Source organism: Panthera tigris, chromosome B3 (genome assembly GCF_018350195.1).
Source record: "Panthera tigris isolate Pti1 chromosome B3, P.tigris_Pti1_mat1.1, whole genome shotgun sequence".
NCBI classification, from domain to species: domain Eukaryota; kingdom Metazoa; phylum Chordata; class Mammalia; order Carnivora; family Felidae; genus Panthera; species Panthera tigris.
The window spans coordinates 47,657,234-47,685,019 of NC_056665.1; the positions used below are offsets into that span (position 1 = coordinate 47,657,234).

At 38.6% G+C, this 27,786-nt stretch overlaps 1 long non-coding RNA gene across 1 annotated transcript in view; it reads left to right on the forward strand.

Moving 5' to 3' along the window:
* LOC107179853 overlaps positions 1–27,786 on the forward strand; it is a 119,145-nt gene that overhangs the window by 66,681 nt on the left and 24,678 nt on the right. The window contains exon 2 of the long non-coding RNA XR_001510564.2: positions 11,774–11,896. This is a non-coding gene — a long non-coding RNA (uncharacterized LOC107179853). The remainder of the gene's footprint in view (positions 1–11,773; positions 11,897–27,786) is intronic.

The following is a 27,786-nucleotide window of genomic DNA, read 5'->3' on the forward strand; positions in this document are numbered from 1 at the left end:
TTATTTACCTACAGATTCTCTTGCATTTTCTATGTAAATAATCCTATGGTCTGCAAATAAGAAAAATTTTCTTTCCTTCTAATTCTTTTTTTTAAGTATCATGCTGGCTAGGACTCTATACAGTGTTTAAGAGAAGCTGTGATAACTGGTACCCTTGTCTTGTTCCTGACTCTAAAGAGTACAATTCTAATGTTTTACCACTAAATATCATGTGTTCTAGAGGTTTCTGATAGATACATGCGGAAGTGACTGCCGGCTCCCCCAGATTTGGCTCTGTCTTTTTCCTTAAGTAGAATCTTTAAATTTTTTCTGAAGACTTGTCTACCAAGAAAATGCCTGCATTGCCCAGCCTTCAACTACGTGAGGGCACATAACTTAGTTTCTGCCATGGGCATCTAAGTGGAAGTCATATGTGCAAATTTCAGTATATCCTAAAGGGGAAAGGGTGCCTCTTTTTAGGCACTCTTACCTTTTCTCCTTCCTGCGGCTTGACATGCAGTTGTGATGACTGAATTGGAGCACTATAGTGGACTTGAAGTGATCTTAGGAATAAAGATCACACAAAACATAATAAAGGAACTTGGCTCTGGGCCACTTAACCAGTCTTACGTGAGAGAGAAGTAAAATGCTATACAGTCTGAAGTTTTCTGCCACTAATAGTCAAGCCCAATCCTTCAACACTCTTCACCAGGGTAATGAGGTTGTAGTCCATTCTCAGTTTGCCAATGTTTTTTCTTTTTTCATAAATTACACTTTTATAAATTGCTCACCTCTATTAATGAGATGAATTACATTGATAGATTTTTCAATCATCCTTGGGATTCTGTTATGATATGCTTTTAGAGGTTGCAGATGTACAGAGATTTTCTTACTTTTCCTAAGGTTTTCAGATGAAAAATTTTAAACTAGAAAAGTTGGCCTGCACAGTGAACTCCCATGCATTAACCATTCAGATTCTACAATTAACATATTATTATATTTGCTTTGTACCTTATCTCTTGTGATGTGTTATATCAGTTAGGTAATATTTTAAAATACTTGTGTTCAAAAGTGAGAATATTTAAATATATAAATATTTTCTTTTCCCATATTGTCTTTGTGCACTTTGGGTATCAAAAATATATTTATGTCATAATATGAAGCAATGATCTCTTCTATCTCTTCATTGAAAAAGTCTGTTTAGTGCAGGAAATAAGTTTTGAACATGTGGTTAAACTCACCTGTGTGGGTAAGTACTTGGTTGGCATGGTGCTTTTTTAATGGTACATTTTTTTTTTATTGAAGTGTAGTTGACATACAGTGTTATGTTAGTTTCAGGTGTACAGCATAGTGATTCAACAAATTTATTTGTTATGTATGCTCACCTCATATAGCTACCATCTGTTACCATACAACACTATTACAATACCAGTGACTATATTCTGTATGCTGTACATTTCATCCTGGTGACTTATTCATTCCATAACTGGAAGCCTGTATCTCCCAGTCTCCTTCACTCATTTTGTCCATCTTCCTATCTCCCCTCTGGCAACCATCAGTTTGTTCTCTTTGTATTGTATTCTTTGTATACTGTTTCTATTTATGGGTCTGTTTCTGCGTTTGTTTGTTTATTCCTTTGTTTTGTTTCTTATATTCCACGTATAAGTGAAATCATATACTATTTGTCTTTCTCTATCTGACGTACTTCACTTAGCATAATACTCTCTAGGTCCATCCAAGTTGTTCCAAATGGCATGTTGTCATTCTTCTTTATAGGTGAGTAACATTCCATTGTGTGTGTGTGTGTGTGTGTGTGTGTGTGTGTGTGTATACACACACACACACACACACACACACACACACACACATATATACATATATATGTATATATACCCCATTTTCTTTATCTGCTCATCTATTAGTGGACACTTGGCTTGCTTCCATATCTTGGCTGTTGTAAATAATGCTTAAATGAACATAGGAGTGAATGTATCTTTTTGAATTAATATTTTCATTTTCTTTAGGTAAATACCCAGCAGTAGAATTACTGGATCTTATGGTATTTCTGTTTTTAACGTTTTGAGGCATCTCCATACTGTTTTCCACAATGGCTGCACGAATTTGCATTGCCACTAATAGTGCATGAGGGTTTCTTTTTCTCAACATCCTTGTTAATACTTGTTGTTTCTTGTGTTTTGGATTTCAGCCATTCTGACAGGTATGAGGTGATATCTCATTATGGCTTTGATTGGCATGTCCCTATAATGAATGATGTTGAGCATCTTTTCATGTGTCTGTTGGTCGTCTATATGTTTTCTTTGGAGAAATGTCTGACCAGATCCTCTGCCCATTTTAAATCAGATTATTCTTTTTTTGGTGTTGAGTTGTATAAGCTCTTAATATGTTTTGGATATTAACCCCTTATCAGCTATATCATTTGCAAATATCTTCTCCCATTCAGTAGGTTACCCTTTTGTTGATGGTTTCCTTTGCCGTGCAAAAACTTTATTTTAGAGTAATCCCAGTGGTTAATTTTTGCTTTTGCTTCTCTTGCCTGAGGAGACCTATCTTAATGGATACAATTTTTTTTTTTTGGATGCAATTTTTTAAAATTACAGATTCAGGTGCGCCTGGATGGCTTAATCAGTTAAGCATCCGATTTCAGCCAGGTCATGATCTCACCTTCTTGAGTTCGAGCCCTGCACTAGGCTCTGTGCTGACAGCTCAGAGCCTGGAGCCTGTTTCAGATTCTGTGTCTCCCACTCTCTCTCTGCCCCTCCCCCACTCACATTCTGTTTCTCTCTCTCAAAAATAAATAAACATTACAAATTAAAAAATAAAATAAAATTACAGATTCAATTTATTTAATGGGTATAAATAAATATATAGATTGCCGTTTCTTTTTCAAGTCAATTTTAGTGATTTATCTATCTCTAGAGAACTGTCCATTTCATTAAACTGTCAACTTTACTTGTGTAACGATATTCATTGTATTTTCTAGTCCTTTTAAAAACTTTGACTCTATTTGTAGTCCTGTCCCTTTCTCCTCACTTTTCTCTTTTTCTATCAATCAGAAAAAATTAAAGTTTGTCTATTTTATCAGTCTTTGGAAAAAAACTAGTTTTAGGATGTATTGACTCCTTATTGATTTTCCCGTCTTTCATCTTTTTCTGTTCCTTTTGTTATTTTTTCTTTCCTTCTGCATGCTCTGTTCTAATTAACTTTTGAGGCATATGCTTCCTTCTCTTCTATTAATGCATTTAAAGTTCTAAATTTCCTACTAAATACTGCTTAAATTGCACACCACACATTTTAGTACTAGTGTTTTCATTGTCTGGGCAGTGCTAAACATTTGGTAATTTCCATTAATTTTTCTCGCCTTCTTAATAATTATTTAGAAGCTTCTAACATGAATAGGGCAGTGTAACTATTATATTGATTTCTAATTTTACGTCACTGTTATCAGAGAACATGTTTTGGGTCATTGGTACTCATTTGAAATTTGGTTTTTGACATATTATAGTAAATTTTTATATATGTTTCGTGTGCTAGAAAGAATGTGTATTTTAAGTTTTGGGTGTAAGATCACTTATGTTGTTTACATCATCTACAACTATGATTATTGATTTATACACACACACTCTCACACACATTTGAGGTTCCAAATAACTATTTATTCAATGTGAATTATTCTGTTTATCTTTGTATGTTTATATAATGACCCTTTTGCCTTAAAGCTAAAAAGTTGGTACTACTATATTTAATTTCTGTTAATTTTGTTTAAAAGTACATGTTATCCATTTACATAATGATGTCTCCATCATTGTGTTTTAGGCATATCTCTTAATAAGCAGTACATTGTTGCATTTTTAAAAGTCCTTATGATGAAAATTTGTCTTTTAGTAGGCAAGTTCAATATATTAATATTTGTATGTACTTTGATTATTGATCTATTTGGATTTATTTTTACCATGTATGTTGTTTTCTATTTACCATCCTTTTTGATTCTTTTTTTATTTCTATTAGGTTAATCTAGTTTTAAATTTTATTTTCCTCTTTCCTCTGTACTGGAACTTTGCTATCTGCCTAGGGTCAGGATTAAAATTAAAAAGTCCCATGTGAGAAATTAAAACCCCAAGCTTCTATACTAATTTCCCAAGCTGGGAGGTTGGACTTTTCTATGTCTCTTTTCATATTTAAAGGGTCTTCCTCCAAAGACATTACTTGTCCCCAGAATCTGTGTTTCAGGTAGCTCAGAGAGATTCCTTTATGCAGCTTCTGAACTTGAACAGAGAGGGTGGCCAAAAGCCTGGGATGGGCTCAGGGCCAGGACTTCTTTGCCCAAGGCCGGGGGTCAATGTGACAGACAAGGACACCTGAAGAAAACCCTGAACAGGAACTCTTTAGACCATCAAGTGAATCAGTGTCAACTCAGACTGAACCCACTATGGTTTTGTTCTCTTTTTATTCTGAAACCTTTTTTCCCCCTTTTGAGCTTAGCTATTTATTAAAAAATTGTTTTTTATTGCATTTTAACCAGCGTTTCTATGTAGATACCAATCTGCTACACTCTAAAAAGCTGTGGGAGTTAATTTACTTATCTTACAGATTGTTTACAGTTTACAAGTCTCACCTTCCACCTCAGATCTTTTTGTTTTTATCTATTTTCCTCAGCTTCTGTTTAGCCAACTTATAAGTAGATTCTTTTTTTCCCCCCATCTTACTCACTGGCATTTTGAAGTTCTGAGTGGCTGTTGTTCTGGCCTTTCCTCAAATCTCCTTGTCTCTCAGATTGAGGCAGGGAAGACCTCCCCTGTGCACAAGCTCCTGGATACCATACATCAACAGTCTAGGTAGGAAACCTGAAGTTTCTGGATGTGTGGCCTTTCACTTGTCCACCAATAGTTTCTAAAATGATGGCCCTGACAAATCTCAGCCTTCCTGGCTGCACATGGCGCTGGGTTTTTTGGAAATGTACCCAGCTGGAAGCAGTTGACCTGCCCAGACCTTCCAGCATTGGGCTTTCCAATACAACATGTTGGGGCCCTTATTTCCTATTGCTTCCTTTTGGCTAGGTGGCTCCCTCCAGCCACAGGCATTCCCTGGGCAGCTGTCTGAGTTAACATCTGAGCTTGGCCCTGGCATTACCGCTCATTAGCAAATTCCCCAGTGAGCCCACAGGGCTGTCTTCATTTCTTTTTTAGATATGATTATCTTGGAACAAAGCCAGCCTCATGGGTGTGAAACCTATGCAGTTATCCTGGCCCCTCACTCAGAAAAGCCAGTACTTGCATTAATACTCTGCTACTGCTGTCTTGACATTTTAAAATAGCTTTTCAATACAATTAAAATTTTTTTATTTTGCACTAGGTTCCACAAACTATATACCCTCTCCTTAGGAGAAGCAGAGAACATCACTGATACTTGGAGAAGTGGGTGGGTCTTACTGACTATCCCTTACTGACTAACTGACTTAGGAGTCTAGGGCAACAACTATTAGGAGTAATTGTTTAAAAATGTTTTTTAGATGTAGTGCCATATGCTGCAAAACTTACCTTATGGGAAGCTTCCTTCTAAATAAGGCATTTTAGGACTTCAGGAAAGAAGAAGGGTACAATTCTAGAATAGCTAGATAGAATTTTCTGCAATGATGTTAATGTTCTATATCTTTGCTGTCCAATATAGTGGCCATTAGCCACATATGACTACTGAGAACTTGAAATGTGGCTAGTATGAGGAGCTGAATTTCTAAATTTTAATTAATTTTAATTATTTTACATGTAAAGTTAAATAGCCACATGGGACTACTGGCTATTACACTGGACAGTGTAGCAATGAAACAAAGTAGTTTCTGACCTTTGATACTTTGATTATATTTTGCATCGATTCTTTTTTGTTCAGAAAAGATCTTTTTAATTCATATTTAAGGTTTATCCAGAACTAGTTGGGGGAACTCAAATCACAGGTTTTTTTTCTCTTTAGTATAGAGAAGATATCCTTTCTACCTATGAAAGTTAAGCCATGAGGCTCTTTTCTATAGCCTACAAGGGAAACAATACCTGGACGAATGAATTGCCTAAAGACTTCACCTTCCAGTTCTAAAGGATTATGGAAGAACTAAGGAAGACGAAGAAGAGGCAAGGTCAAAAGCCAGAGTCTTGGCAAGGAATTATGGCGAGGAGGTGTAGTGGGAGGTGAGTTGATAGATGAGCTTGAGCCATCCCTCCTGGGTCCACATGACCTGGTGTACAAGTGACCCAGCAAGTTCCGCGTGTTCAGAGAACATAGTAGTACATCAGAGGGCTGTGGTCAAAGCCAAAAGGTAGCTGAATAGGAACTTCAAAAAGGCCAGAACTACAAATTTCAGAGATAGGTAGTACTTCATCTCAGAAAGCCACACCAGAAAAACTATACTTTAATGGTCACCAGTCCAAGAAACAGAAAATCCAGCCACCCCACTATTCACCAGTGAAGATCCAGATAATGCTATCTCTGCTGCTGTCGGTCCACACAGATGCTATTTTGAAGGACACAAAGAGATGAAGAGAAAATTTGAAAGATTTAATATTTTACTTAAAGAAACAAAAGAGAGAATTCACATGAAGGGGTTATTTGAATTATTGAACTGAACTAATAAATTGAGCTGAATGGGATAAATTTAGGGTTCTTTTTCCCAGTTCCCTGTGGATGAGCAGGTGTATTGTAGAGAAATAAAGAAGCTGCATTTTCTTTATACATCTAAGTGCAGAGTGAATGAATTTGTGACTCTGCTACAAATATGTCTGCCTTCCTGCCAAGCCAGTTGTGGGCAGCAATTCTATTTACCAGCTTTAGCAGAAGTGGAATATGTGGCAGGAAGTGTGGTGGGGATGCTAACCTGCTGTATTGAGCTTAAGAGCTAGCATTATGAGAGAATTGGCAACTTTACTCATAGATAGACGTCCTTTCTTCAAAGGCATGAGCAACTTCCCATGGGCAGTTCATTGGGGCTTATGCAGAAGGCAGTTTTTCTTTTATCACCTACCTGGACATGGAGGAGGTTGTAGATACTTCAGTGTACCTGTCCAAGAGCTTTGAGATCAATGGGAGAGACACCGTCTGTCAGATTATGGTGTCATTTTGCCTTAGTCATCTTCTAATGCCAAATGAATCACATCTGGAATCAAGGAGGCAAGATCTACTTGGGCAATATCCTAATTACTCATCTGAATCTAACATCCTATCCGTCTCTTGTGTATACTGTTGTGTGTAGTCCCTCTGTGGGCTACAACTCCACCTGCAGGCCAACTCCAAAAAATACACATTCAAGAAAATGGAGGAATATCTGGGTTGTATTCTGTACAGCCAAGACATCTGCATTGTGCTTCAAGTATTCATGGTCCCAGAGTAAAAACCCACATGGTTCATTAAATATATTTAGCAATTCCTGGAATTTATTACAAAATTCATTACACATTTCTTCTCCTTGGCTGTTAGAATAGCTGACACTTTGAAAAGGGAAGGAGGTTTTTTGTTTTTGTTTTTTGTTTTTTTTCCTGCTCAGAGGCAGATGCAGCTTTCCAATAAGCCTTGCTTCATTTTTCCAACCTTCCACTAACCCACCTGACTCAGTCCAACCCGTATGAATATTTCCAACCATTGAGATGGGAAACATTAGATCCCAAGAGGCCCCACCCCTGATGCCTCCTCTACCCCTTGGGTTTCCTTCTCTGGGAAATTGACTTTTGGAAAAATTCAATTGATCATCCTCTTTGGGAACAAAAGTCACTTGTCATAGAGACTGTAGTGGCTAAGATGAGTGCAGGGACTCCTTTGCATTAGTGTCATCTTTTTTAAGCACTTTGGGTTTACCATTTCATACCCAATCCTGGAAACCATAGAACCATGAGTGAAAACTACAGCACCAATCCTGGCAGTCATGTGGCTGGGAATCCTGAGGACATCCAGCCCTAGCCATTAGGCACAGATAAGGGCCCACACAATTGGATTTTTATGATATGTGGGTGTAAGAGGAATAAAATGGTTAAGAATGGGCTTTAAGTTTACATTCTGAGGTACGGGTTTTCTTAGTCCATTCAGGATGCTATAAAGTACCACAGGCTGAGTATCTTTATACAACAAGAATGTATTGGTCACAGATCAGGAGGCTGGAAGTCTGAGATCATGGTGCCAGCATGGTCGCCTTCTGGTCAGGGCTTTCTAACTGGTTCATAGCCAGCACCTCCTTGCTGTGTCCTCACGTGGTGGTAAGGGTTAAGGATCTCTCTGGATCTCTTTTATAAAGGCACTAATCCCATCCATGGTGTTCTTAAGCACTTTCTAAAGACCCTACCAACCACTATCATCACTTTTGGGTGTTAGGATTTGACATATGAGTTTTGGGGGGACATATCCAGACCATAGCATGGATGAATGGCAAAGCCAGTAGCTGCAGTGAGAAAACTATTGGAGAAACATGTTGGGGAGATAAGATCAAGTTCTATTTAAAAAATGTTCAACTTGAAATTCTAATTAGACACCTAATGGAAATGTCAAGTAGGAGGCATGATATGATTGTTAAGTCTGGAGCTCAAGGGAGATGTCAGGACTGGAGAATATATAGATCTGGGAATTATTGAGAAGGAGATAGAAATGAAAGCCATGGTGCTGGATAAGATCTTCTCCAAAGTGAGTGAGTATATTTAAAGAAGAGAAGAGGTTTAGACAAATTTAAAAATCAAGAATAAGTGGAAGGAGCCAGCAGACTAAGAAGAAGCCAAGCAGGAATGTAGGAGGAAGGCTGAGAGAGTGTGTTGACCCAGAAGCCAAGCGGTTTACTGAGTCAAATGCTGCTGAGAGGTCCAGTGAGAGAAGGACTGGGAATGGTTCAGAGGATTTAGAGAGATGGAGGTCATTGGTGATCCTGAGAAGGGCTTCAGTGGAGTTGTAGGGAAGAAAACGATCAGAGAAGACTGAAAAGAGACTATGAAGTGAGGAAGTGGAGACATTGAGCATTGATCACTGCTTTTAGGAATGGTGATATAAGTAGCTCTGCACACAGGAGGGGGTAGATGGAGAAGGGCATAGATTCAGGGGAGGATAGATTTATTTTAAGGTGGGAGCTATTCTGGCATTTTTATATGAAGATAGGAATGTTCTAATAGATAGAGGAAATGTGGGAATGCTAGACAGAGTGGATTATGGAAAGAGCAAAGCCTTTGAATAGGTTAGAGGGGCTCCAGGGCTTAAGTGGTGAAGTCTAAGAGAACTTACACTCCAGGAAAGTTCTGTCATAAAGGAAAGAGGCAAAAATTAGTAACTGTGATGATGTGAAATTGTCATAGCTGTCTTCTGCTTGCTCCTTTCTGAGTAAAAAGAGAGATGAAGTCTCCTTCCACCAGCTCCACTAGTCCATCTCACTGAGACCCTGCTTCCAACCCAGAACTCTGTCTTACCCTGACAACTGAGTTGGAGGAACTCAAGAATCTGCTGAAAGTTTCTGGGTTCCCAGCAGTCCCAGAGCCAGCTGTGCTACTTTGTCTTTGAGAAGGGGTGCAAGTTAGAGAATCAAACACATGAAATACCCTTGCTCAGTCTCAGAACCCTGAACATGTGAGTCTTTTTAGCCACGCACACTGGACAACGCAGTCTAGTGGAGTGCCAAGTGGAAGAAGAGCAAGTCCTGGTTAAAATGTCCACTGCCATCAGGCAGCTACCTTATTTTAGTTTCTACCGTATGCTCTGTTTCTAACCTCCTTGTTTTCGGTGTTCTCCCCTGTTTGTCTCTTATTTAGATACTGTGGCATTAAAAGTGTTGAAATGTTAAATGTTTATTTATTTTTGAAGGAGAGAGAGAGAGAGACAGAGCATGAGTGGGGGAGGCGCAGAGAGAGAGGGAGACACAGAATCTGAAGCAGGCTCCAGGCTCTGAGCTGTCAGCACACAGCCCGATGTGGGGCTCGAACTCACCAACCGTGAGATCATGACCTGAGCCAAAGTCGGACACTTAACCGACTAAACCACCAAGGCACCCCTAAAAGTGGTTTTAAATTCAGCCTCTCCCTAAGTTGCTTCCTCTTGAATCTCTTCCCCTTTAGCTCCAGTGAGCCTCAGACAAGTCCCAGGGTCCCAGCTACCACATCCCCTCCCAGCTTTCCCAGCCCCCTCTTGTTAGGGAGAAAGGTCCTCACATAAATGGGAAAACATGTAAAACGGATTTGGAAAGGATAAACTAATGTCACCCTAAGGTATTTTTGACTAATCGGAGCAAAATAGCAAAAGCAGAGCTTTCTGAGCAAGATTTTGCTATCATCTAATCTTCTTATCCATCTCTTAGCACCCCCCATCTCTCAAAGTCTTCTAAAGGAACAACACACCCTTTGGAAAAATGAGTGAAAGTACAGATAAATTAGGGGTTGGAGATAATGAGGGTAAAGAAGGTTGCTTCCCCATAGAATACCACACACATGTACACACACTTTGGATATCACACATGCAACTACAGTTACTGTAGCTTACAGGCGAATGAGTAGCAAATTTGAATGTCTTTTTTTCTGGTAAGAATTTTGCAGCAAAACATAAATATATTAATTTAAAAAGAGAACATGCACAATTGTACACAACTATGTTAATTTCTTTAGCCAAACTTTTGTGGAGAGGTGTTTGGACTTTTATTTATTTATTTTAAACTTTAATTTATTTATTTTGAGAGAGACAGACAGTGTGAGCAGGGAAGAGGCAGAGAGAGAGAGAGAGAATCCCAAGCAGGCCTGACATGGGACTCGAACTCACAAAACTACGAGATTATGACCTGAACCGAAATCAGGAGTCAGACGCTTAACTGAGCTACCCAGGTGCCCCTGGGCTTTTATTTGAAATAAAGTATTTATGTATACATACTTCTAACTAAATAGGAGTCAGGGTGAATATTTATCTTCCTACATAATATGTGACTAAACAAATAAAGCTCTTTTTTTTTTTTTTTTAACACTCCTTATATTGAAAGCCAAACATCTAATTTGTCATGTGCCATCACTCAAAATGATTTTGGAACTTCTTTTTGTAACTTCAGAGCTCTTTAAACACACAGGGTGATCAACCATCTCAGTTTGTCTGGGACTGAAGAGTTTCCCAGGATGTGGGACTTTGAATTTTAAACCTGAGACAGCTTTGGGTTAACTTTCCTGGGTTACCTGGAACCGAGGGAGATTTCAGTCCTAAAACTGGGTGAGTGCCAGGCAAAATGGGTTGAGTTTGGTCACCCTATTTGTAAACACAAGAAACGCCAGCTTATTGTTTTATAGTTGTAACCCTATTACTCAGTTTGATCCCCTCTTTATTTTTAAAGACTTGGCCCTCAGTATCTTTTGGCTATTGCAAAATTTCTTCACTGCAAGCAAACAAACCTTTTCTTCCTTCCTTTCCATTCTTACCTTTCCATATCTGGGTCACTGTAAGTAAAAGTATGTATATTAGTGGTGGACTTGACAGACTCTCTCTTTGACCATAGTTTAGTCAGACTTCTCTGAGTCTTCTTCTCTATTAGGTCTCCACCTTGGCCCCATTCTGTCTTTGGCCTGTCTCTCCCAGTTTTAACAAGAATCCTGTTAAGCTGGTTTAGTAAGAATCCCCTTACCCCTGATATCTCCTCTTAGTAATTTCCATCCACTGACCCCCTCACTCTGCCTATTGGCTATAAATCCCCTGCTGTCTTTGCTGTAATCTCTCCCCTACTACAGTGATCTTATTGCAATTGTCCTAAATAATGTCTTCCTTGCCATTTTAATAAGTGCCGGAATATTTTTTTCTTTAACAGTTATGGTGCCATGACTTGGACGGGATCGAATTCATCATTGGACCCCTGGAACCTCTCATCCAGGACCCCAAGTGTGTGCTTTTGAAGACTTTATTTCACTCCTGACTGATTAGAGATCTACTGGTGAGTCTAACTCCTGGGCCAGTGCTCTGGATGACAGGCTGTTAAAGCATGGTTAAGGGCAGGTTTTGATTCTTAAGATTCAGCATATACTCGCTGAGGCTAGGTTAGAGTTCCACGATCCTTTGGTTGAAAAGTACCTGTTAAGCAAGCATCTTTCTGGATGGATGTCTTCTTGGATCTTTCTGAGTAGGGATTTACTCCCTGACTCTTAAGTGGCAAATTCCTGACTCTTTTGGAGGCCTCTACTCTAGAAACTGTGTTAGAGTCCCAGGCAAATGGAAGCTGGGTTAGAGTCCCAGCCTTCTTTGTTAGCAAGGTACCATGAATTAAGAACAAGGGAGGATCTCAGTAGAATGAAAACCCCTTCTCATACCCCTTTTGACTATATGCTCCACTACCATGGTACTAACTCTCTACTTCCTTTCTTGTTGGAATAATTTTACTAGAGATAATTGGGAACCTCAGTGACTCCCCCAAACTGGTTCCTCTAGGACTTCTCTCAGCATTATTTCTGTTTCTCCTTTTTCCTTTTAGCACCTTCAGTCTTTGAATCCATTGATATGACTGTTGTCAAGCCCCTACCTCCTCCATCTCTCTGTCCACCCCTGCAAGACTTTCTCTTTCCCATTCCAGCCCCTCAGTTTCTTACAGTCGCTTGAATTTTGGGTTCCCCAACCCACATTGAAGGCTCTCAAGAGACTCTGGGACCACCAAAGAAAGTACATGTAGGGCAAAACAAAATCTTAAAATGTTCCTCCATAAATCTTGGTGAAAAGCATTAACCATCAATTAAGCAGGTAACCTTAACTTGTTCCATCTGTCAGAAACACAATTTGGGATAAAAATATAAAGTGGAGCAAAAACAAGAGCCAATTATTTTGTAGAAACCAGTGAGTTTTTATTGCTATGTTTACCTGACTCGTGGCAACAATTTTAGAATGAAAGCGACAGGGTCTCTCTTTGCATCTGTCTGTATGTTTATATAGTTATGTTTGTATATTTGTGTTATGTATATGTGATATTTTCTATCTCTCGTTGGTATTGCCAAAAAATTTATAAAATCTTGTGAAGGAGATTCTTAAATTGACTTAGAGGGATGACTGAGTGGCTCTGTTGGTTAAGCGTCCAACTTCGACTCAGGTCATGCTCTCACACTTCGTGGGTTTGAGCCCCGCATCGGGCTCTGTGCTGACAGCACGGAGCCTGGAGCCTGCTTCGGATTATGTGTCTCCCTCTCTCTCTGCCTCTCCCCCACTTGTGCCCTGTCTCTCTCTCTCTCTGTCTCTCTCTCTCAAAAATAAATAAACATTAAACATTTTTTAATTGGCTTAGAGAGAAGTGCTTATATAAATTAAATATTCCTAAATCTTCCAGAAATATAGAAACTAATTCAAATGCTTTAAGTATAAGCATCAAGTATAATACAAGTATATATTTGGTGTTTAACCATTTTTAGATTTCTTTGCTTTTGTGACTTTTTTCTTTTTCTTTTCTTTTCTTTTCTTTCTTTCTTTCTTTTTTTTTTTTTTTTTGATACTTGCCTATCATGCATGTGCTGTAAAAATAGGCAACAGGGAAATAACTTGAGATGAGGGCTAGCTTTGTTTAATGTTATGATATATATGCCTAAAAAGAATTTACAAAATATTTTTTGTATTAGCAACCTTAGAGATATGTATGTTAAATAGAGACATTCATTAAACATTGAGATCATTTCTAAGAGAAACTATTAAACCTTAAATTTCTAAGCACAAGTTTAAGTTTTATATACCTTTGGCCTCTTATTTTTATATGATATAGAGAGGCTAACTATATTTGAGTCTGTTGATAACATCTTTCTGACACAATGAAAAGTACTGTCAGAAAGCATATATGTACTTATAAAATTGTGAGATGGTATATTCATAAAATTTGCTAGTCTGTTACAGAATGCTGGTATACAAGAGACAATTCAGTTGCCTACTTCGTAGTTTTTTCTGTTAAAATGTTATTAATGATTAAAAAGTATAATCAATATTTGTAAATGAAGCTACTAGAAACAATAAGGGTGAAATGAAACAACATTGCATGACAGGTATGTAAGGAAAGTAGAATGTATTTTTGATAAAGTAAAGTATACAGTGGGAATGTCTGGGTGGCTCAGTTGGTTGAGCATCCAACTTCCACTCAAGCCATGATCTTGCATTTCATGAGTTTGAGTCCCACATCAGGCTGTCTACTGTCAGTGTAGAGCCCCCTTCAGAACCTCTGTCCCTTTCTCTCTGCTGCTCCCCTGCTTGCGCTCTTTCTCTCTCTCAAAAATAAAAATAAACACTGAAAAAAAGAGAGAAAAGTATACAGTGTATGTAGGAAGGGTTTTGTTAAGGTAATAAGAATGTAATTTTTCCCAAAAGGAAAAAAGGAAAAAATAGGACAAAAACTGAATGGGTGTAAAAAGTTATAGAAGGTTTTCAGGAAAGGAATCTTGGAGAAGGAATCTTATGTGGTCAAATCTGGATTATTGAATATGTTTATTTATAAGGTTTTTGAAAATGCATTTTAATATTAAAAGTACACTAATGCAAAACTAGATTTTGGTTTTCTCTTTGTTGAAATAACAAAATTTTCTTGATTTATTCGTCTGCTCTTAATAAGAGATTGTAAAAGCTTTTCTACCTTTTGTGTAGTTCTCCTAGGAAACAGATACCATGTCTTCTCAGAATAATTTCCTGTGCTTTATATGCTTTGTCATATCCTTAATTGTTTAAGAGAACCAAGTCTTCTCACTTTTAAAAGAACTAATTTTTTAAAAGATGTTACAGTCATGTTATCTATGACATTTACTTTTGAATTCTTTTTTGTGACTTTGGTTAAATGTGTAGCTAAGTATTGTTCACCATAACCTGGGATTGTATTTAGTCAAGTATTCAAAACTTTTGACCTTTTTTTTTTTTAAACTTATTTATTTACTTTGAGAAAGAGAGTGTGTGCAGGAGTAGGCGAGGGGCAGAGAGAGGGAGAGAAAGAATCCCAAGCAGGCTCTCACTGTTAGCACAGAGCCTGACGTGGGGCCAGAACTCATGAACCTCATGATGTGAGATCATGACCTGAGCTGAAATCAAGAGTTGGATGCTTAACTGACAGAGCCACTCACGTGCCCTCCATCTTGGACCTTTTGGACAATTTGCCCTCCCTGGATCAAATCCTAAATGAAATCTTTATCTTGAACTGACCTTGACATTTCTCAGACGGCTCCTTCAAGATCTTAAAGGATTTTTCTTTTATCTTGAAAAAGAGAAAAAAAAACAATTAGCTTTATTTCATATGTTCAACTGCATGAAAAGTATTGTCCAATAAAAGCTACTCTAACCTTCTCCAAGTTTTATTTGTATGGATAAAATATTTGTATGGATAAATATTTCAGAAATTTTATGAAACTTTTCAATACCCTCACTGTCCATGATGTGTTCTGTTATAATGTCACCAGTCATAACTCTAGTTAACATTTTAAATGTTCTACACCACATAATCAAATTCCCTTGCCAATTGCATTATTTTTATGATGAATTCTCCTCAGATCTTTCATCATTAATAGTTTTTGTTTGACTCTGATTCTTCTCTGAAAGTACTTACAATCAGCTGTAGGCCAGAGTGCCTCATCTTCAACAGAAAGCAGTGGTCTCAGAATCCCACTAGGACAGGTCTCTGGATACAGGCTTTCCAATGGCATTGCTTAAATAATTTTGAGACCACACTATTTGACTGAGAAAGCATCCTAGAACTCTAGTGGAGAAGCTGATGGGTTCATAAGAGCAAGCAGAACAAGAATGAGTTACATAAGAATGAATGAAGTGATGAAGGATGATTATGGTTTTTGTTCAGAAGATTGCCACTGGATTTAAGGAACCCCTTTTCCTTTTCTCTTAAGCTATAACTCACAGCGATTTAGTAGATAATTCTTTTTGTAAACAGAAATGAAACATTTATCTTTTCTCCCTGCCTGATTCCTCCAGAATTCAGAAACTCTTAGTGAGTGTTCTTATTTTCATGGCAATATAATCATTTGCGTAAGTCCAATAAGAATCTGTCCTCCTTGAACAAGACATAATTGGAAACATTTGTTATATAACCAAGACTTTGAGTGGAATGTCATATTTTAGACTGATGAGCATAGAATCAGTTATGACCAAATAGTTTGAAGGAACTAAGGTTGACTTTATGGAGCTAATGCTTTCAAAGCCCTTTTGGGAAAACTGGGCTGGTATGGCTTACAGCGTTCCCAGCCTTGTAGGTGAGTAACAAAGGTCTCTTCTTGGCAGGCCCAGGAACGTTAGGATATTTTGGAGACCTAGAGAATGGAGAAATTTACCTAAATCTATAGATACTGCAAGTGAAATCTGGTGGCAAATTCGTGGCTTGGGTTCCTAACCTTGAGAGGCTTTTAAAAGTCTAAGTTGAGATTCCTTATGAAAAGTTCTAGCAAAGCAAACTTCAAAGATGTATGTGGTCAATTACTACTCTTGCTGCACTTATGTAAATAATAGGCCAAATATAATATGACCAGACTTATTTTGTAAACAGGAATAATCATACTTTGGTTAACTTTGGTGAAAAAAGGGGTTAATGTAGAGAGAAATTTTATGCTTCAGTGAAAATCTATAGCTTACCTTTGTGGACGTCAGACTCTAGTCTGGTCATTGTCTTTGAGGTTTTATTATAAACTTACAGATTGAAGTGAATCCTGTCAACTTGCCTTAATTAGAAGAACTCGTCCTTCCCAAATATTCAGTTTTTCTAATTTTCTTCAATATCTTTCCAGAACTATCCAAATGAATATTTCCAATTTTTCTCCCACTTTCCTAACTTGGTGTCACTGAAAACTAAAACCTGACTGTGCAGATATTTATTGGGATCTTAGGTTGTTTTGCAAGCTGAAGCTGGACAATGGGCAGCCTTTAAGCCTGATGCTGCTAAGTAGACCCTCAGAAAGTTTATGGAAAAGTTCCATATCTTCCATGCTCTGCTCTGGGACATAACCATGGCACTGATATTATGCCATCACTGAAGACATTCAAACTGCAGACTAGGAAATCTATCAGATTGCCACCATCACCTTCATTTCACTGTCTAAAGATGGCCACTATCTAGAAATCTCAACTGCCTGCCCTTTGGACTCAGAAACTGGGTTTATAGTCTGCTTCAACCTTAATCTTTATTTTTCTTTTTACTTTCATAGAAATTTCCTGAATTAAATGCCTGATTATTTGTACCATGCAGCAAATATCCTCCACTACCAACTCCCAACAGATGGTTTAGCTGGTCCTTAATAACAAAAGGGGACTGAACAAGAAATGGACTTAAATTGTTCAGAGGAAAGAAAAATGTCTCTTTTTTTCCCTTGAACAGGAGGAAGGACTGACAAAGATTCTAAGGCTTCAGTCTTGGTCCGGTCCTGTTTTAACAAGAATCTTGCCAATTACGTTTAGTGAGAGTACCCCCACCACTGATATCTAGTCACCCTCCATGTCTGGTCAAGTCCCCCATCACTCACCATTGATGTGTAAGTACATGGTCAGCCTTTCACAGGAATTCTGTTAGAAAAGAATTTTTCTACGCTTGATACCTCCTGTTAGTAATTTTCTATCCACTGACCCCTCATTTTGCACATTGGCTAATAACACCCACTTGTTTTTCTTGTATGGGGAGTTGAATCTGATCTCTCTCCTATTGCCATAGAGCCAGCTCCTATTGCAATAGTCTTGAATAAAGTATTCTTTACCATTTTAACAAATGTCAGAATAATTTTTTATTTAACAGACACATCAGGAAAAAGGGGTTTCTTACTATGTAAGCCACAAGAGACATTAAAATCATCATCTCTTTAAAGGTCATTTTGTCCTTCCTCCCACTAGTTTTGGAATCCTTCAGACCTCAACTTGTAGCTCAGTACATTATCCCTTCCCCTGACTTTTGGCTGCTTAACACATTTCATGGTAATCACTAATTCATCACGTGGAACTGAATAAGAACCATTTAATATGATTATCTTCTCCATTAAAGCTGTCATCATAATTAGAGCTGCAGTGAACTGTTTGCCAGGAATTATAACTTCTGCCAAGAAAAACTTGGGTGTCATTTTAGAAAAATTCTTAGGTGGGGGAGGAGGAGATCAGGACCATCTGTGTTGGGATCCAGAACTGAATAATGAAAAATAAAGCCCCCTTCCCCTGCTATCTGCCAAACTCTAGCCAGCCCTCCAACTGGACCTTGCCAAAGACTTTAGAATGAACCAACTTCCAAGGTAGTCCAAAGAGCACACCCTCTTAGGGAATGATAACCTTGGGAAAGCCACCCTTTAAGAAGAGAAAAAGGACAGCATCAAATAAAAATCAGGCCTTCGTGCGTAAGGCTTCCTAAAAGTTGTTCCAAATGGTTTTGTTTGCCACCCTACTGTTTCCAGGGCAACCACCTAAGCCAGGACAGAAGTAGAAGGAGACATGAGGCTAGAATGGGACCACCCACTGCAATTCTCATTTTATTCTGATGGCAAGAACCTTTATATCGACTCGAAGTGTTTGTCAGCCCTCTTGCTGTGAATCACTAGAATAACATTTTGCCCTGATGGAAGTGTGTCACAGGCTGCTGCTCCCACATCCCCCCATACTGAGGTGTTTTAAAATGGAACCAAATATCCCAGGGGAATTTTCTCTGCACTACCAGCATTGCTTTGTTGCACATTTTTAGATTACACACTGTAAATTATAGATAAAATACATTATGCTGATTTCCTCCTGCATATCTTTTAGTTATTTTTAGGAAAAGTGTCTTTGAAATTCAGCCTCTCAGGTAAATGTTCAAAATGAAGAGAAAAATAAAACCAAGGCAGAGGAATGCACAAGACTGAGACTGCAACCACATCACAGTCTGGCACTTTGTCATAAGCATAACTCGTGTCCAGCAAGGATTTTAGTTGCAGAATGTGAAGAAGCCCTGCATTAGGCATCATGAGATTTGGATGTGCCTCTTGGTTCTGCATGTTTCTGGATATATGACCTTGTAGGAATTTATCTCATCCCTCCAAGTCTTAGTTTCCTCATCTATGAAATGAGAAATGTTCATGGAGATCTCTAAGGTGACTTCCACTTCTCACACTGTATGACACTCTGTATGAATCTTACTAAAATGCCCTTGAATCACATAGATCATATTATTTTGACCACTTTTAAAAAGAATTAATAAACTCAACTTGTGAGCATTAAAAAATTCAGTAGCACCAAAACACTTTGACCTGCAATCTTCATGATATCTTACTGCACTGGGTTTTGGTGATTTTCTACTTGCTATGCTGGATATCTCCCATTTTCTCCTCAAATGGACTCTCCATCGTTCACCCCCGGAGGTTGTCCTGTGAGGACTACAACACAGGCCCATGTCTCCTGCCTTCCAGGTGGATTCAGTGAATGGGCAGGAGAATGAAAGGAGGGCAGAGTGTGAGGTTGCCCCTTTCTCCCTCTGCCTGTGAGGTCGAGCTAGCATCGTCCCTCAACCAAAGGTCGCAGCTGGAAACATCCTCTCTACATAACTGTCTCCAGGTTTCCATAATGGCTCTTATTCTGTTCAGGCTGCAATAACAAAATGCCATAGACTGGGTGGCTTATGGACAAGAGATTTATTTCTTACAGTTCTGGGGGCTGAAAGTCTGAGATCAGGGTGCTGACAGATTTGGTGTCTGGTGAGAACCCACTTCCTGGTTGTAGACTGCTAACTTCTTGCTATACCCTCCTGTGATGGTAAAAGGGTGAGGGAGCTCTCTGGGGTCTCTTTTATAAGGGCACCAATTCCATTCATGAGGGCTTCACCCTCATGACCTAATTATCTCCTAAAGACCCCATTCTCTAGTATCATCACATTGGGTGTTAGAATTTCAACATTATGACTTTTGGGGAAACACAAACATTCAGTCTATAGCAGACTCTTTCCTCTTGCTACTGCAGGTTGAGAGACACTGCATAACCCTTATGGCTCTGTATGCCCTGTGCATACCTTTAAATTTTGGTCTAGTCAAGTTTGAACAAGCCATCTATTGCTTTCCTCTATCTTGACTGATACACTCCATTTTTTGAGATACAAGTATGGCAATATTGGAAAGACCATGGTGCTCTTTATTTCAATATATCAATTCACCTTGAATATCAAATACATATTCTGCCCCCCCATAATTGTGACTCTGAGAAAAGATGAGAATCTCCATGCAATGCTTCTTGGTTATGTTGTACTTGACTTCTATATGTGCTTGTATTATTAGACAGGATTCAGAAGCAGATAATAGAAGCCAGTCTAGTAGTTAAACAGAAAGGATTGGACACAAGGAATCAGATGCTCACAATTATAAGGCTGGGAGGAGTAGGCGCTAGGTTAGGCTTTCTGGAGTGACTTCCAGAACACTACCACAGAGCTGACCTGTCTAGAGAACTATCTCTGCAAAGAATAGGAAGCTGGGGAATCAAGAAGCCCATGCCAACCTGCCAGCTCCAAGATCTCACAACTTTTGCTGATTTAGGCATCAGAAAATTGCAGACTCAGTTGTTAGCCCCAAACCTTGCATTCCTGATTTGCACCACCAGAATGAAGGCCTGCCTTCCCTCCTATTTGACTCAGTTCTGAATTCAATTTTCATGTAAGTACATTTAATCAATCATATTCCTAGTTGCAAATGAGTATGGGAAATATCAGTTTTAGCTTTCCAACGTCTGTAGTTCAGGAAGGCATACTAGAAGGAGATTGGGATGAATTCTGAGCAAGCCAATCTATTCTCTGTCACAAGATTATTTCTGAAAGCATGTTTCAAATGGCACACTAAAAAAAGATGAACTTTGGAGATTAAAAAAAATAGAGTAGAATTAAAATCTCTGCTTTAGGACTTACCAGCTGTGTAACCTTGAGCAGGATGCACTTAATACTACTAGAGCTATTTTTCATATTTGTAATAGGAATAATAATGCCTACCTCACAGAATTTTCATTCATTTATCCATCTCTATTAACATGACTTTTTAGTTGGAAGTGACAGAAATCTAATTGGTTAAGTAACAAAAAAATTGTCAAAGGCTATTTGGTAGGTCACAGAATTGCCATAAGGTCTAGAGAGTCAGCCTCAAGGCTGAACTTCTAGGACACCACCTGAAGTAGGCATCAGAACTATCTTGGGACACTGCTTCTGTCTCCACAACTCCCGCCTAGCACTCGATGCTACATTTTCCACTGCCAGCAGGAATTTAACTTCACTGATGCAGGTACTATCGCCAGCTGTGTTACCAGAAACTAACCAGTGTCATGTCTGAAAGCCAAGTGGCAGTGCTGTCACTCTCATTGGCAAAAATGGATTCCACATGGCATTTCTTCTTCACATTAGTCTCTTCTCAAGGCAGGTTTCACAGGAGTGTCTGGTGAGGCCTGGATCACATGCTTGTGCCCAGCTGCAAGGAGGGCTAGGAAAGCATGATTTCTGACTTTTAACTTGAGGAGGGAGGAAATTCCCTAACCAAAGGGAGAGTATTCATAAAGTGCTGGCCTCCAGACAAACGTCCATTATACCTCCTCCAAATGGCTAAGCAAAGGGGACTTTTATTAGCTTTTTCTCACTCTGCTTTCCTCTGTTCATGGACCATTCTCCTCAAAATGGTGGCATGCTGGTTCCTGAGAGCTGCAAATTTATATTTTATCAGCCAAGCAGTACTTGTGTAAAGAATGTGTCTCTTTCCCAATGATTCCATCAAAATCTGTAGCTGACTCTATTGATCAGATTTGGATCGCATAAACTTTCCTAAATCATTCATTGAGCCAGAGAGATGGAATAAATTAACACATCAGGTCTGGGTTACATGCCAGCTGAGCTGAGGAAGTATAGATTCAGCCCTTTTAGAACTGTTTGGCTCAAGCCTGGGGGGAGAAAGTTTTATAAAGGAATGTTGGGCATTCTTGGGATGAGAATGCTAGGCAGGCAAAAACAATAGTTTTTCACTGTACTCTTCCTGATGCTTTGATATCCACAAACACACACTCTTCCTCTCATCATAAAATGTCATAAGTATTCCCACTCATGACAGTGCAACTCTTCCATGTACACCCCAAAACTCCCTCCCTAAGGTCTATGCCACTTATTGCATCCAGCTCTAGGGGCTCTCAGCAATGGCATTTGATGGTTAATTTTATGTGTCAACTTGACTGGGCTGAGGAATCCCCAAATAGCTGGTAAAACCTTATTTCTAGGTGTGTCTGTGAGAGTGTTTCTGGAGGAGCTTAGCATTTGAATCAGTAGACTGGGTAAAGAAGATCTCCCCTACTGATGCACATGGGCATCAGCTAATACATTTAGAGCTTGAATAAAATAACAAGTCAGAGGAAGAGTGAATTTGCTTTCTCTGCTTGAGCTGAGACATCCATCATCTCCTGTCCTTGGACATCAATGCTCTTGGTTCTTGAGCCTTTGTACTTGGACTGGGACTTATACCATTGACTCCTCTGGTTCTTAGACCTTTGAATTTGGACTAGAAGCACACCACTGGATTTCCTGGGCCCCCAGTTTGCACACAGCAGATCATTGGATTTCTCAGCCTCCGTAGTCACATTAGCTAGTCCCTTATAATAAATCTCTTTCTGTGTATCTCTGCATATCCTACTGGTTCTGTTTCTCTGTAGAATGCTGACTAACGCAGTTCATTACTCTCAGGTCCAGAGTATATGCTCTGTATTGGCAACTTTGCTAAATGACAAATATAACCTAAGCTACAAAGGTGTAAGGAGATCAGGATACCTTAATTAAAAAAAAAAAGTCCCATGTGAAAAAGGGAAGAAGAATCAACTTATAATGGTCACTGTCTAACAACATTGATCACATCCTGCTTTCCAGGAATAAAAAACTCTCCCTGCTTCAGTGGTGGAGTGAAATCAGAGGTTAGCCAAAGTAGCTGACAATGGCTTTCTCCTCTGGTAGTGCAGTATCTACTGTGGTCACATCTGAGAAGCTCCCACAGATGGGAGCTAAACTAATTTTGAAACCTATTTTCTATAGAGAAGAGTTCAGGGCCCTGGAGATTGCCTTAGGCTGGTCATCATTTTTATTTAGATCTAGTAGGCTTTCCATCTATATCTAACACTACAATGTCCTTTCTTACAGCAACAGGCCTTAGATTTATGCCCTTGTCCCCAGCCCTTAACTATAATGCCTCCATTTTGGATATTTCCTGGGGGAAGTGACAAGCAGTAGCTTGAGTTGGAAGAGACAAAACCTGTGGGCTCCCCCATGCCAAGTATTTCAGTGGTTGGGTTCCAAAGTGGGGCTAAGTGGAGATTTCATCAGGCAATGGAGACTCAGAAAGAGGTGCTCAGTGGGGCTTTCCTTAGCTCCTTTTTATCTCCTTTTAAGTTTTCAGTGTCCTGGACTTTGCTTCCTCTAACTTTATCTTGAGGAAGAGAATTCAGCATTTGCCAAATGAGCAAAGCGCAAGATTATCTGGCTACTAACTCTCCTTGATCATAGGGCTTTCCTTAACCATTTCCGTTCTCTTTCTGCTTTCTGATGAGCCAGTAATCACTTATAGTAGCTTGTCTCAGTCTGAAAAAATATCCAACCTTATCTAACCAGATGACATTTTTCCACCAACTCTCCTAAATTTCCCAGCATAGACATCTTGCCTGGGTCTCCGGATAAAACTTACTCATGAAGCTAACCATCTTCCCAGCAAGAGAAGCGAAAATACACTATGTCCTGCCTCACCATGACCCTTGCAACTCCACACTGTCATTCCAAGTGTGTCAGTTGTAACAGGTACTTTCAGGAATCAATTTCTATTTCACTTTTTCCATAAACAAAAAAAAACTGTGGCTATCTTAAGCAAAAACAAGAAATGTGCTCAAGAATGTGGAGTAACACAAAGAATTAAAAGAAAATCTAAGCACCAGTCTGTGAAAAGAACAGAAATCAAAATAGTTCTAAGTATCCAAGTAACACGAACCAATGGTCAGTCCGTTTTGTGGCAGTGTTGTTAGGATAAGTGATTATAGCCATTTTCTATCCCTGTTTTATCATACTTGAGATTTAATGATTGGGATGAGACCAGCATAGGGTCTTCCTATTGCTCTGCCATTTGAACTCCTCCCCAAGGTTTAATGTTTGGAAGAAAGAGTCTGAATGGCATTTTTGGGTCATCCAATCACTCACTTCTTGTTCAAGGCAGAACATTTTGAATGATTGCCTCACCAAGACTGTCAAAGGAATTGTTTTAAGGTGTTCTTATCAGAAAAAAAAAAAAAGAATGAATGCCCAGCAGACAAAACTCAAATATGTTTACTATTTGCTCACTTATATGATAAGCCCTATGTTAGTTTCCCTGGATCCAAAGATAAATAATGATGTTGACTAACACTTATTAATCATTTAATCAATGCCAGGAAATTCCTATGTATTATTTCAGATATTCTTTATAATAAATACTATAATATAGGTACTCTTATGTCTTAGGTCAGTGTTATGGGTTTAATTGTTCAGTGGGTTTAATTGTTTAATACATATATTGAAGTCTTAACCCTAGCACCTCATAATGTGGCCTTATTTCCAAATAGGGTCATTGCAGATATAATTAGTTAAGATGATACCAATAGTGTGAGCCCTAATCCAATATGACTGGTGTGTTTATAAAAAGAGGAAATTTGGACACAAATGCACACAGGAAGAATGCCATGTGAAGATGAAGGCAGAGATAGAAGTGATGCATCTATAAGCCAAGGAACACTAAAAATTGCCAGGAAACCATCAGAATCTTGGGGAAAGGCATGGACATTCTTCCTCACAGCCCTTAAAAGGAACCAACCTATCAATACCTTGATCTTGGATTTCCTGCCTCCAGAACTGTGAAACAATAAATGTATTTTATGTCCCCCAGTTCATTAACACTTTGTTACAGCAGCCCTTGAAACTAATATAGCTGAGTTCCCTAGAAGAAGAGTCTGACATAGAATTCTTATACAAGAGATCTATTGAAATAGCACCTTTCTAGGTTTTTCCTGTGTTCTTCCAAAATGGCCACCACATTATTTCTGGTCCCCTATACTTTTCATATTCTTCCCAAGTTGCCACTCCACTGTCAAGAAGTGGAGTCTTTGAACTTGAGGGGACCTTGTGAGTATTTTAACTAATAGAATAAGGCAGAAGTAACACTGGGTGACTTCCAAACTTAGGTCCTGAAAAGCAATTCAACTATCATATAGCTCTTTTTCAAGATACTCTCCCTTAGAAGCCAGCCACTGTGCTATGAGGAAGCCAAAATTAGCCCATTCAGAGAGACTACATAGAGAGGGACTAAGGTCCCCAGTGAATGGGATAGAGATAGAGATAGAGATAGATACATCTCAACTGCCAGACATGTGAGTGGTAGGACTTCAGACGATTCCCGTCCCCAGCCTTCAGGTCATCTATCTCACAAATGTTATGAGACAGACAAAAATCACTCCCCCAAAGTTCTTGACCCACAGAGTCTATGAGCATAATAAATAGTTGCTGTAAGTCCACCACGTTTTGGGGTGATTTATATTGCAGCCATAGCAACTAGAACAGTTTTTAGTATATAGGAGTAGGGTATTGCTATAACAAAATGCCAAAAATGTGGCAGTGGCTTTGGGACTTTGGGACAGTAGATGAAATGTGAAAGGGCCTTGAAGAGACTGGTGGAAGAGTCTAATGACCCTCAAGAGAACTCTCAGAGAGGAATTAAAGAAAAGTAAGGAAAATATTATTGGAAATTGGAGAAAGAGATTCCTTGTTATGTAGTGACAAAATGTTTAGCAACACTGAACCTATGCTAAAGTAGAAAATAGAAAATATACCTAATGAGCTTGATAACCTAGCTAAGGAGATTTCCTGGAAGAATATTGAAGGCACCACCTGACTTCTTGCTTATAGTAAAATGTGAGAAGAAAGAAATAAGCTAAATAAAGAACTGAATTTGAAAATAAAACTATCATTTCCAGGCTCCTCAAGATTGCCAATTAAGAAAAAGCTTCACAGCAAGGATCAAACCCAGGGAAGAAATATAACATCCATTTTCATGATCTCAGACAAATCTGAAGTCGTTCCTCAGAAGACAATTTAGTCAGACCAAAGGTCCTTTAGGGATCTTAAGGATGTCTCTAAAAAGGACTTCTAAGAATCTTAAAGGTGTTGTCCCTCAGGAGTTTACTAGGAAGACCAAAGTAAGAGAAGGGCTTCTCTCAGAGACTTTGGGCATAGATTTTGTTTAATGGAGTGGACTATAAATTAATTGAGTCATAAAAACCCATAAATGTTTTAAAAGAATTATATAAACTTGGACTAAAAGGTTTAGAGATAATATAAAATGAAAAAGAGGTCTTTGGACCTCCAAATTTCTATGGGCAGAGCAGACTGAGAAAATTACTCAGTTGCAAATGTGGACTATTTTCTATGGAAAATCAAGAAGTCAAGAATACAGAGGGTAGAGCCAAGAGCAATAGTGAATCATTCCCAAACAGTAGGACTGATCCTCTAATCAAGAAACTGGCAATATATGTCCAGCTGGATTTTAGTATTGTGATGGACCAGTGACTTCTGTGTTCTTCAGTTTTTCCCCTTTTTAAATGGCAATGTCTATCACAGTTATTTGTGCCTGTCCCATCATTGTATGTTGGGAATGTGTGAGAGAGATATTTTGTCTCTTTAGTTCATAGGTTTGCAGATCAAAAGGAACCATTCCCAGGGAGCTATATTTGAGGAAACACATCCAAGGAAACATATCGATACCTAGATCTAATCTAAATGACAATATTTTCCTTTCCCCTCTAAGTATGAATATAGTACTTGACATATATGCTTAGAAAGTGAATAAAAGAACATGTTATTCATTATACTGGAAAAATAGATATTCTGGTTAGTAAAAATAACTTGGGACTGGCCTAAAGATAGTTATATAGACTTGGGGTGCCTGGGTGGCTCAGTCAGTTAACCTTCTGACTTGATCTTAGCTCAGGTCATGATCTCAGGTTCATGAGTTCAAGTCCCGCTTAGGGCTCTGTGCTGACAACGTGGAGCCTGCTTGGAGTTATCTTTCCATTTCTCTCTGCCCCTACCCCACCTGTGCTCTCTCTCTTTCTCAAAATAAATCAATAAACTTAAAAAAAATTTAAAAAGATAGTTATATGGACTTGAGTGCTTAGAAATATACCCATACAATTCTTGGACAACTGATTTGTAACAAGGGTACCAAACAATTCAATGGGGGTAAGAACATTCTTTTCAAGAAATGATATTTAGAGAACTAGATATCCACATGAAAGAGAATGAAGTTGTACTCCTATCTCATACTGTACACAAAAATTAACTCAAAATAGACTAGAGACCTAAATGTAAAAGTTAAAACTTATAAAACTCTTGAAAGAAAGCATAGGTATAAATATTTGTGACATTGGATCAGACAGTGATTTCTTAGACATGACACCAAAAACATGAACAATCAAAGAAAAAGGAAACATTGAAGTTCATCAAAATTAAAGATTTTTGTGTTTCATAAGACATTATCAAGAAAGTGAAAAGACAACTCAAAGAATGGGGGAAAATATTTGCCACAATTGGCCCTCCTCCACAACACCTCCTTTACTCTCTGTTCTAAATTCTCCTAATGCTTAACTATTACCTCCACTTGTTTCAGTGGCTAACCTGATGGTCTAAACAAAATTCATGTTCATGAGGGATCTCAGTCACACATTTGGTTTTGATTACTAACCCATGAAGGTGACAAAATATATGGGTAAAATACTACTGACTTTTAAGGGCTTGTATTGTGAAGTACAATTTTTTTTTATTGGAAATAGCCATACTCATTCATTTACATACTTTCTTTGGGT